The 12,224-nt window shown below is 38.0% G+C and overlaps 1 non-coding gene across 1 annotated transcript; it reads right to left on the bottom strand.

The window, feature by feature from the left end:
• Window positions 1–5,146: 5,146 nt before the first annotated feature.
• LOC148579747 (small nucleolar RNA R71) lies at window positions 5,147–5,254 on the bottom strand. Its single transcript, XR_015899683.1, has one exon. It is a non-coding gene; the product is annotated as a small nucleolar RNA R71 (small nucleolar RNA).
• Between the last annotated feature and the right edge of the window lie 6,970 nt (window positions 5,255–12,224).

Genomic DNA, 12,224 nt, shown 5'->3' on the forward strand with positions numbered 1-12,224 from the left:
TTGTGCAGTACTCCAATCCACGCGTACGCGTCAGGCACGCGCACGCGTCACTGCAAATTTCTTCATATCGCGCGCTCGCATGAGCCATGCGTACGCGTCGATGATCGCTGGTTATCTCCTTGGTTTCTTGTGTTCCTTCCATTTTTGCAAGCTTCCACTCCATTCTCTAAGCCATTCCTTCCCTATAAAGCCTGAAACACTTAACACACAGATCACGGCATCGAATGGTATAAAGGAGAATTAAAATACACAAATTAAAGACTTTTAGGAAGAAAGTTTTCAACCATAGAAGAAAACTAGGAAGGAATTGTAAAACCATGCAATTTGTATGAATAAGTGTGTAAAGACTTGATAAAACCACTCAATTGAACACTAGATAAACCATAAAATAGTGATTTATCAACCCCCCCCCCCACACTTAAACATTAGCATGTCCTCATGCTTAGCTCAAGGAGATAGAATAACTGAGTAGGGAAAGATAAGACTCATGCAATGCAATGCAACCTATGTATGAATGCAACTATATGCTAAGATGATTTTGCCTACTTGGTTAAAAGTAAATAAGTTCTTCAAGACAAACATAAATCAAATATCACTAATTAAAATCATACAGTAAAAACAAGTAAACTTGTAAGAAGACAGCTCATGAAAGTAGGAAACATAGAATCAAGCCTTGAACCCTCACTGATAGTATATGTGCACTCTAATCTCTCAAGTGTATAGGGTAATCACTCTACTCTTCTCTAGTCATGCTTTCTAAACTTTGTTCTTCACCTAACCAATCAACAATTATTTAATGTACCAATGCAAACATCATGAGGTCTTTTCAAGGTTGTAATGGGGCTAAGGTAAAGGTGAAGGTATATATACGGCTAAGTGAGCCATAAATTGAATCCTTGATTAACCTAAGCTCTTACCTATACATACACTCTTTATACTTTTAAAATCATGCCTAGCTACTGATGAGCGGATAATTTATACGCTTTTTGGCATTGTTTTTAGTATATTTTTAGTAGAATCTAGTTACTTTTAGGGATGTTTTTAATAGATTTTATGTTAAATTCACATTTCTGGACTTTACTATGAGTTTGTGTGTTTTTCTGTGATTTCAGGTATTTTCTGGCTGAAATTGAGGGACTTGAGCAGAAATCAGATTCAGAGGTTGAAGAAGGACTGCTGATGCTGTTAGATTCTGACCTCCCTGCACTCAAAGTGGATTTTCTAGAGCTACAGAACACGAAATGGCGCGCTTCCAATTGCGTTGGAAAGTAGACATCCAGGGCTTTCCAGAAATATATAATAGTCCATACTTTGGCCAAGAATAGACGATGTAAACTGGCGTTCAACGCCATCTTTCTGCCCAAATCTGGCGTCCAACGCCAGAAAAGGAGCCAAAACCAGAGTTGAACGCCCAAACTGGCACAAAAGCTGGCGTTCAACTCCAAGAAGAACCTCTACACGTGAAACACTCAAGCTCAGCCCAAGCACACACCAAGTGGGCCCCGGAAGTGGATTTATGCATCAATTACTTACTTCTGTAAACCCTAGTAGCTAGTTTATTATAAATAGGACCTTTTACTATTGTATTAGACATCTTTGGATTATCTTTTGATCTATTGATCACGTTTTGGGGGCTGGCCATCTCGGCCATGCCTGGACCTTTCACTTATGTAATTTTAACGGTAGAGTTTCTACACTCCATAGATTAAGGTGTGGAGCTCTGCTATTTCTCAAGGATTAATGCAAAGTACTACTGTTTTCTATTCAATTCATCTTGTTTCACTTCTAAGATATTCATTTGCACTTCAATCTGAATGTGATGAACGTGACAATCATCATCATTCCCTATGAACGCGTGCCTGACAACCACTTCCGTTCTACCTTCGACTGAATGAGTATCTCCTAGATCTCTTAATCAGAATCTTCGTGGTGTAAGCTAGAATGATGGCGGCATTCAAGAGAATCCGAAAAGTCTAAACCTTGTCTGTGGTATTCTGAGTAGGATTCAATGAATGAATGACTGTGACGAGCTCCAAACTCGCGATTGCGGGGCGTTAGTGACAGACGCAAAAGGATAGTAAATCCTATTCCATCATGATCGAGAACCGACAGATGAATAGCCATGCCGTGACAGGGTGCGTTGACCATTTTCACTGAGAGGATAAGATGAAGCCATTGACAAGGGTGATGCCTCCAGACGATTAGCCGTGCCGTGACAGGGCATTGGATCATTTTCCCGAGAGATGACCAAAAGTAGCCATTGACAGTGGTGTTGTATCACATAAAGCCAGCCATGGAAAGGAGTAAGACTGATTGGATGAAGATAGCAGGAAAGCAGAGGTTCAGAGGAACGAAAGCATCTCCATTCGCTTATCTGAAATTCTCACCAATAAATTACATAAGTATTTCTATCCCTATTCTATTAATTATTATTCGAAAACACCATTATCAATTTATATCTGCCTAACTGAGATTTGCAAGGTGACCATAGCTTGCTTCATACCAACAATCTCCGTGGGATTCGACCCTTACTCACGTAAGGTATTACTTGGACGACCCAGTGCACTTGCTGGTCAGTTACACGGAGTTGTGAACCGTGGTTTTGGCATCATGTTTTTGGCACCATTGCCAGGGAAAGAAAGAGCAATGAACTTTACATTATTAAAGTGTAATCACGATTCCGCGTACCAAGTTTTTGGCTCTGTTGCCGGGAAAAGAAAGAGCGATGAATGTTACATAATTAAAGTGTAATCACGATTCCGCGTACCAAGTTTTTGGCGCCGTTGCCGGGGATTGTTTGAGTTTGGACAACTGACGGTTCATCCTGTTGCTCAGATTAGGTAATTTTCTTTTTTGTTTTGTTTTCAAAAATTTTTCAAAAATCTTTCAAAAATTTTCCCATTTGTTTTCGAAAAAAAAATAATAATAAAAATGTTTTCAAAAATTTAGTCTGAATTTTAAAGAAAGAATTCTAGTGTTTCATGAAGCATGGCTGGCTGTAAAGCCATGTCTAATACGACTGTAGGGCATGTTAGACGTGTCATGTCTGAGTTACATGCTAAAGCTTGGCTGGCTATTAAGCCATGCCTGACCCCTTTGATTGGAGCTTTAGACTAAAGAGCATAAGATTCCTGGAATTCATATTAAAAAATTTTGGAATCCTTATTTTTGTTTTTTCAAAAGAATTTTCGAAAAAAATACAAAAAAATTAGAAAATCATAAAAATCAAAAATATTTTTGTGTTTCTTGTTTGAGTCTTGAGTCATGTTATAAGTTTGGTGTCAATTGCATGTGCATCTTGCATTTTTCGAAAATTTTCATGCATTCATAATGTTCTTCATGATCTTCAAGTTGTTCTTGGTAAGTCTTCTTGTTTGATCTTTGCATTTGCATGTTTTGTGTCTTTTCTTGTTTTCCATATGCATTATTGAATTCTTAATGTCTAAGCATTAAAGAATTCTAAGTTTGGTGTCTTGCATGTTTTCTTTGCATTAAAAATTTTTCAAAAATGTGTTCTTGATGTTCATCATGATCTTCATAGTGTTCTTGGTGTTCATCTTGACATTCATAACATTCTTGCATGCATTCATTGTTTTGATCCATAACTTTCATGCATTGCATCATTTTTCCTGTTTTTCTCTCTCATCATAAAAATTCAAAAATAAAAAAAAATATCTTTCCCTTTTTTTCTCCTATAAATTCGAAAATTAGATTTGACTTTTTCAAAAATTTTTAAAATCTAGTTGTTTTCATGAGTCAAATCAAATTTTCAATTTAAAAATCCTATCTTTTTCAAAAATCTTTTTCAAAAATCAAACCTTTTTCATTTTTCTTAAGTTATTTTCGAAAATTTTAAAAATATTTTTCAAAAATCTTTTTCTTATTTTTATATCAAATTTTCGAAAATAACAATAACAATTAATGTTTTGATTCAAAAATTTCAAGTTTGTTACTTGCTTGTTAAGAAAGATTCAAACTTTAAGTTCTAGAATCATATCTTGTGATTTCTTGTGAATCAAGTCATTAATTGTGATTTTAAAAATCAAATCTTTTTCAAAAAAATAATTTCAATCATATCTTTTCAAAATATCTTCTTATCTTATCTTTTTCAAAAATTTGATTTCAAAATATCTTTTCTAACTTCCTAACTTCTTATCTTTTCAAATTTGTTTCAACTAACTAACTAACTTTTTGTTTGTTTCTTATCTTTTTCAAAACCAACTAACTAACTCTCTCTCTCTAATTTTCAAAAATCCCTTCCCTCTTTTTCAAAAATTTCTTTTTTATTAACTAATTATTTTTATTTTTGATTTTAAAATTTTTCGAAAAAAAAAAATTTACTAACCTCTTTCAAAAAACTATTTTCAAAAATCACTAACCCTTTTTCAAAAAAATTATTTTCGAAAATTCTCCCTCTCCCATCTTATTCTATTTATTTATTCATCTACTAACATCTCATCTCACATCTAAACCCTCCTCACAGTTGTGTTTCTTCAATTACATTACATTCTTTGTCTCCCTCTTTTCTTCCACTCACCAAGGGATCCCTATACTGTGGTATAAAGGATCCATATTATTATTATTATTATTTCTATGCCCTCTTCTTTGTCATATGAGCAGGAGCAAGGACAAGAACATTCTTGTTGAAGCAGATCCAGAACCTGAAAGGACTCTGAAGAGAAAATTAAGAGAAACTAAATTACAACAATCCAGAGATAACCTTTCAGAAATTTTCGAACAGGAAGAGGAGATGGCAGCCGAAAATAATAATAATGCAAGGAGGATGCTTGGTGACTTTACTACACCTAATTCCAATTTACATGGAAGAAGCATCTCCATTCCTGCCATTGGAGCAAACAACTTTGAGCTGAAACCTCAATTAGTTTCTCTGATGCAGCAGAACTGCAAGTTTCATGGACTTCCATCTGAAGATCCTTTTCATTTCTTAACTGAGTTCTTGCAGATATGTGATACTGTTAAGACTAATGGAGTAGATCCTGAAGTCTACAGGCTCATGCTTTTCCCTTTTGCTGTAAGAGACAGAGCTAGACTGTGGTTGGATTCTCAACCCAAGGATAGCCTGAACTCTTGGGATAAGCTGGTCAAGGCTTTCTTAGCCAAGTTCTTTCCTCCTCAAAAGCTGAGCAAGCTTAGAGTGGATGTTCAAACCTTCAGACAAAAAGAAGGTGAATCCCTCTATGAAGCTTGGGAGAGATACAAAGGACTGACCAAAAAGTGTCCTTCTGACATGCTTTCAGAATGGACCATCCTAGATATATTCTATGATGGTCTGTCTAAGTTATCCAAGATGTCATTGGACACTTCTGCAGGTGGATCCATTCACCTAAAGAAAACACCTGCAGAAGCTCAAGAACTCATTGACATGGTTGCAAATAATCAGTTCATGTACACTTCTGAAAGGAATCCTGTGAACAATGGGACGCCTATGAAGAAGGGAGTTCTTGAGGTTGATACTCTGAATGCCATATTGGCTCAGAACAAAATATTGACTCAGCAAGTCAATATGATTTCTCAGAGTCTGAATGGAATGCAAGCTGCATCCAACAGTACTCAAGAGGCATCTTCTGAAGAAGAAGCTTATGATCCTGAGAACCCTGCAATAGCAGAGGTGAATTACTTAGGTGAACCTTATGGAAACACCTATAACTCATCATGGAGAAATCATCCAAATTTCTCATGGAAGGATCAAAAGCCTCAACAAGGCTTTAATAATGGTGGAAGAAACAGGTTTAACAATAATAAACCTTTTCCATCATCCACTCAGCAACAGACAAAGAACTCTGAACGAAATACTTCTAATTTAGCAAACTTGGTCTCTGATCTATCTAAGGCCACTGTAAGTTTCATGAATGAAACAAGGTCTTCCATTAGAAATTTGGAAGCACAAGTGGGCCAGCTGAGTAAAAGGATCACTGAAATCCCTCCCAGTACTCTCCCAAGCAATACAGAAGAGAATTCAAAAGGAGAGTGCAAAGCCATTGACATAAGCAAAATGGCCGAACCCAATGAGGGAGAGGAGGACGTGAATCCCAAGGAGGAAAACCTCCTGGGACGTCCAGTGACCAATAAGGAGCTTCCCTCTGAGGAACCAAAGGACTCTGAGGCTCATCTAGAGACCATAGAGATTCCACTGAACCTCCTTATGCCCTTCATGAGCTCTGATGAGTACTCCTCTTCTGAAGAGAATGAGGATGTTACTGAAGAGCAAACTGCCAAGTTTCTTGGTGCAATCATGAAGCTAAATGCCAAATTAATTGGCATTGATACTTGGGAAGTTGAACCTCCCTTGTTCATCAATGAACTAAGTGATCTGGATCAACTGACATTGCCTCAGAAGAGACAGGATCCTGGAAAGTTCATAATACCTTGTACCATAGGCACCATGCTCTTTAAGGCTCTGTGTGAGCTTGGTTCAGGAATAAACCTCATGCCCCTCTCTGTAATAGAGAAACTGGGAATCTATAGGGTGCAAGCTGCTAAAATCTCATTAGAGATGGTAGACAATTCAAGAAAACAGGCATATGGACAAGTAGAGGACGTGTTAGTAAAGGTTGAAGGTCTTTACATCCCTGCTGATTTCATAGTCCTGGAAACTGGAAAGGAAGAGGATGAATCCATCATCCTAGGAAGACCTTTCCTGGCCACAGCAAGAGCTGTGATTGATGTTGACAGAGGTGAACTAGTCCTTCAATGGAATGAGGACTCTCTTGTGTTTAAAACTCAAGGATCTCCCTCTGCAACCATGGAGAGGAAGCATGAAAAGCTTCTCTCAAAGCAGAGTCAACCCAAGCCCCCACAGTCAAACTCTAAGTTTGGTGTTGGGAGGCCACAACCAAACTCTAAGTTTGGTGTTGAACTCCCATATCCAAACTCTAAGTTTGGTGTTGGAGAATCTCAACAATGCTCTGAACATCTGTGAGGCTCCATGAGAGCCAACTGTCAAGCTATTGACATTAAAGAAGCGCTTGTTGGGAGGCAACCCAATGTTTATTTATCTAACTCTATTATTCTTATTTTTCATGTTTTCTTAGGTTCATGATCATGTGGAGTCACACAATAAATATAAAAATTGAAAACGGAATCAAAAACAGCAGAAGAAAAATCACACCCTGGAGGAGCATCTGCCTGGCGTTCAACGCCAGAACAGAGCATGGTTCTGGCGCTGAACGCCCAAAATGGGCAGCATCCTGGCGCAGAACGCCCAGAACAAGCATGGTTCTGGCGTTCAACGCCAGAAATGGCGAGTAAATGGGCGTTGAACGCCCAAAATGGGCACCAACCTGGCGCTGAACACCCAGAGTTGTGTGCAAGGGCATTTTACATGCCTAAATTGGTGCAGGGATGTAAATGCCTTGACACCTCAGGATTTGTGGATCCCACAGGATCCCCACCTACCTCATCATCTCTCTTTCCATTCATGATCATCCCTTCTGTTTTCCATTTACCACTCACATCCATACACCCACTACCTTCAAAATTCAACATCTCTCTCCCACCCAACCCCACCCATATGGCCGAATACACATATCCATCCATCTTCTCCATATCTTCTTCTTCTTCTTCTATTCTTTCTTCTTTTTGCTCGAGGGCGAGCAACATTCTAAGTTTGGTGTGGTAAAAGCATAGCTTTTTTGTTTTTTTCCATAACCATTGATGGCACCTAAGGCCAGAGAAACCTCTAGAAAGAGGAAAGGGAAAGCAAAAGCTTCCATCAAGGGTCTATAGCTCAGTGGTAGAACATTTGACTACAAATCAAGAGATCCCTGAGATACCTCAGGGGATACATTTTCTTCCACATAATTATTGGAAGCAACTAAGGGTGGAACATCAAGAGCACTCCATCATCCTTCATGAAATAAGAGAAGATCAAAAAGCAAGGAAAGGAGGAGTGACAAAGACAAGGAAGAGACATAAAAGAGCTCAAGGACATCATTGGTTCCTCAAGAAGGAAACGCCACCATCACTAAGGTGGATTCATTCCTTGTTCTTATTTCTTCTGTTTTTCGTCTTCTATGTTATGTGATTATCTATGTTTATGTCTTCATTACATGATCATTAGTAGTTAGTAACTATGTCTTAAAGTTATGAATGTCCTATGAATCCATCACCTCTCTTAAATGAAAAAATGTTTTAATTCAAAAGAACAAGAAGTACATGAGTTTTGAACTTATCTTTGAACTTAGTTTAATTATATTGATGTGGTGACAATGCTTCTTGTTTTCTGAATGTATGCTTGAACAGTGCATATGTCTTTTGAAGTTGTTGTTTAAGAATGTTAAATATGTTGGCTCTTGAAAGAATGATGACAAGGATACATGTTATTTGATAATCTGAAAAATCATAAAAATGATTCTTGAAGCAAGAAAAAGCAGCAAAGAACAAAGCTTGCAGAAAAAAAAATAGGCGAAAAAAAAATAGAAAGAAAAAAAAAGAAAAAGAAAAAGCAAGCAGAAAAAGCCAAAGCTCTTAAAACCAAGAGGCAAGAGCAAAAAGCCAATAACCCCTAAAACCAAAAGGCAAAGGAAATAAAAAGGATCCCAAGGCTTTGAGCATCAGTGGATAGGAGGGCCTACAGGAATAAAATCCTGGCCTAAGCGGCTAAACCAAGCTGTCCCTAACCATGTGCTTGTGGCGTGTAGGTGTCAAGTGAAAACTTGAGACTGAGCGGTTAAAGTCAAGGTCCAAAGCAAAAAAAGAGTGTGCTTAAGAACCCTGGATACCTCTAATTGGGGACTTTAGCAAAGCTGAGTCACAATCTGAAAAGGTTCACCCAATTATGTGTCTGTGGCATTTATGTATCCGGTGGTAATACTGGAAAACAAAGCGCTTAGGGCCACGGCCAAGACTCATAAAACAGCTGTGTTCAAGAATCATCATACTGAACTAGGAGAATCAATAACACTATCTGAACTCTCAGTTTCTATAGATGCCAATCATTCTGAACCTCAATGGATAAAGTGAGATGCCAAAACTATTTAAGAGGCAAAAAGCTACAAGTCCCGCTCATCTGATTGGAGCTATGTTTCATTGATAGTTTGGAATTTATAGTATATTCTATTCTTTTTATCCTATTTTGATTTTCAGTTGCTTGGGGAAAAGCAACAATTTAAGTTTGGTGTTGTGATGAGCGGATAATTTATACGCATTTTGGCATTGTTTTTAGTATATTTTTAGTAGAATCTAGTTAATTTTAGGGATGTTTTTAATAGATTTTATGTTAAATTCACATTTCTGGACTTTACTATGAGTTTGTGTGTTTTTCTGTGATTTCAGGTATTTTCTGGCTGAAATTGAGGGACTTGAGCAGAAATCAGATTCAGAGGTTGAAGAAGGACTGCTGATGCTGTTAGATTCTGACCTCCCTGCACTCAAAGTGGATTTTCTGGAGTTACAAAACTCGAAATGGCGTGCTTCTAATTGCGTTGGAAAGTAGACATCCAGGGCTTTACAGAATTATATAATAGTCCATACTTTGTCCAAGAATAGATGACGTAAACTGGCGTTCAACGCCAGCTTTCTGCCCAAATCTGGCGTCCAGCGCCAGAAAAGGAGCCAAAACCAGAGTTGAACGCCCAAACTGGCACAAAAGCTGGCGTTCAACTCCAAGAAGAACCTCTACACGTGTAACACTCAAGCTCAGCCCAATCACACACCAAGTGGGCCCCAGAAGTGGATTTATGCATCAATTACTTACTTTTGTAAACCCTAGTAGCTAGTTTATTATAAATAGGACCTTTTACTATTGTATTAGACATCTTTGGATTATCTTTTGATCTATTGATCACGTTTTGGGGGCTGGCCATCTCGGCTATGCCTGGACCTTTCACTTATGTAATTTTAACGGTAGAGTTTCTACACTCCATAGATTAAGGTGTGGAGCTCTGCTGTTTCTCAAGGATTAATGCAAAGTACTACTGTTTTCTATTCAATTCATCTTGTTTCACTTCTAAGATATTCATTCGCACTTCAATCTGAATGTGATGAACGTTACAATCATCATCATTCCCTATGAACGCGTGCCTGACAACCACTTCCGTTCTACCTTCGACTGAATGAGTATCTCCTAGATCTCTTAATCAGAATCTTCGTGGTGTAAGCTAGAATGATGGCGGCATTCAAGAGAATCCGGAAAGTCTAAACCTTGTCTGTGGTATTCTGAGTAGGATTCAATGAATGAATGACTGTGACGAGCTCCAAACTCGCGATTGCGGGGCGTTAGTGACAGACGCAAAAGGATAGTAAATCCTATTCCAGCATGATCGAGAACCGACAGATGAATAGCCGTGCCGTGACAGGGTGCGTTGACCATTTTCACTGAGAGGATAAGATGAAGCCATTGACAAGGGTGATGCCTCCAGACGATTAGCCGTGCCGTGACAGAGCATTGGATCATTTTCCCGAGAGATGACCGAAAGTAGCCATTGACAGTGGTGATGTATCACATAAAGCCAGCCATGGAAAGGAGTAAGACTGATTGGATGAAGATAGCAGGAAAGCAGAGGTTCAGAGGAACGAAAGCATCTTCATTCGCTTATCTAAAATTCTCACCAATGAATTACATAAGTATTTCTATCCCTATTCTATTAATTATTATTCGAAAACACCATTATCAATTTATATCTGCCTAACTGAGATTTGCAAGGTGACCATAGCTTGCTTCATACCAACAATCTCCGTGGGATTCGACCCTTACTCACGTAAGGTATTACTTGGACGACCCAGTGCACTTGCTGGTCAGTTACACGGAGTTCTGAACCGTGGTTTTGGCATCATGTTTTTGGCGCCATTGCCAGGGAAAGAAAGAGCAATGAACTTTACATTATTAAAGTGTAATCACGATTCCGCGTACCAGCTACCCAAAATTTTCCCAGTTTTGTATCACATACTCATGCATCAACTTTTCTCTTAACTTGTATCACACATGCATTGATCTTTTATTACCTAACATTGGGATAATTTTGTCCCCTTATTCATTTATTTATTTACTTAATTACTTGAATATTTTTTTTAAAGTAAAAGTAAACATAAATTATCAATGCACATGGATTTTTAATTTTTTTGGTCTCACATGAGTAGGTACCTAAATTCCTAATAATTAAATGAAATAGAAACATAAGACATTCCCTATTAACCCATGTTCCCAAGTTTTTCCACACTTAATTGACACACAATCTCAATCTTAAGCTAACGAAAGATTCAATTGGGGTGATTACTTGTTTTTCTGCTTAAGGCTAGTGATGTGGTAAAATATAGAACAAATGGGATTAAAAGGCTCAAAGTGGCTAACAGAGGTGAATGGAAGGGTAGGATATTTGGGATAAGTGAGCTAATAATCAAATAATGGCCTCAATCATATGCATGCATATAACACATTAAATATTAGACATATAGGATGGAACAAAATATAGATTACAATCATAGAAAAGCAAACACACAAGAATAAAATATTATAGTTAAATAATGTAACCATGTAATTAAGCTCAAATCTCACAGGTTGTGTGTTCTAGCTTTAAACTATGTTCCAATTTACATTCTTCAAACAAGTTTTAACACAAAAGTTTTGATTTAAATTAGTAAAATTTTCAATAAATAGAGTCTTAAAAAGAAACTTATTATTTTTTAACCAATTAGAACATGCATGCAAATACTTATTACTATGCAATCTATCCTATCCTAACAAAAGAAAAATAACTTATTAGTGCTAAGAAAGAGAAATTACCTCCGGAAGTCAGGTATTGACCGACCTCCCCACACTTAAAGCTTGGCACCATCCTCGGTGCTATCAGTCAGGAACAAAGAGGGGCTGGTAGCAGCATCTCCACAATCAGGACCGTGATGGCTCCCTGTGCTGGTAAATGAAGTGGAGTCCGGGGTGTCTGGGTCTTCTTTGGATGGGTGGTTACCAACAAGCAGCTCCTTGAGGTATGTAAATCGGTGCTTGTTACGGCGCTCTCTTCGCTTTCCCTGCCGGTCAAGCCAATCTAACCTCTGAATTATCTGTAGGAGTAGCTGATTTGTTGAAGGTTCTTATGATATGGAAGGAGAAGGAATATCTCCGGCTGGTTCTGTTGGCCGGCTAGTAGTAGTTGCTATTGGTGTGATGTATTTCCCGTTAGGGACAATCTGATCATCCCGTGAAATCATGGTCTTGGTGTCCCCATCTCTGTAGGAGACTCCAGCTGCTGAGACTAGATCTGAAACCA

This window comes from Arachis ipaensis, chromosome B10 (assembly GCF_059453495.1).
Source record: "Arachis ipaensis isolate K30076 ecotype BB chromosome B10, ASM5945349v1, whole genome shotgun sequence".
NCBI lineage: Eukaryota > Viridiplantae > Streptophyta > Magnoliopsida > Fabales > Fabaceae > Arachis > Arachis ipaensis.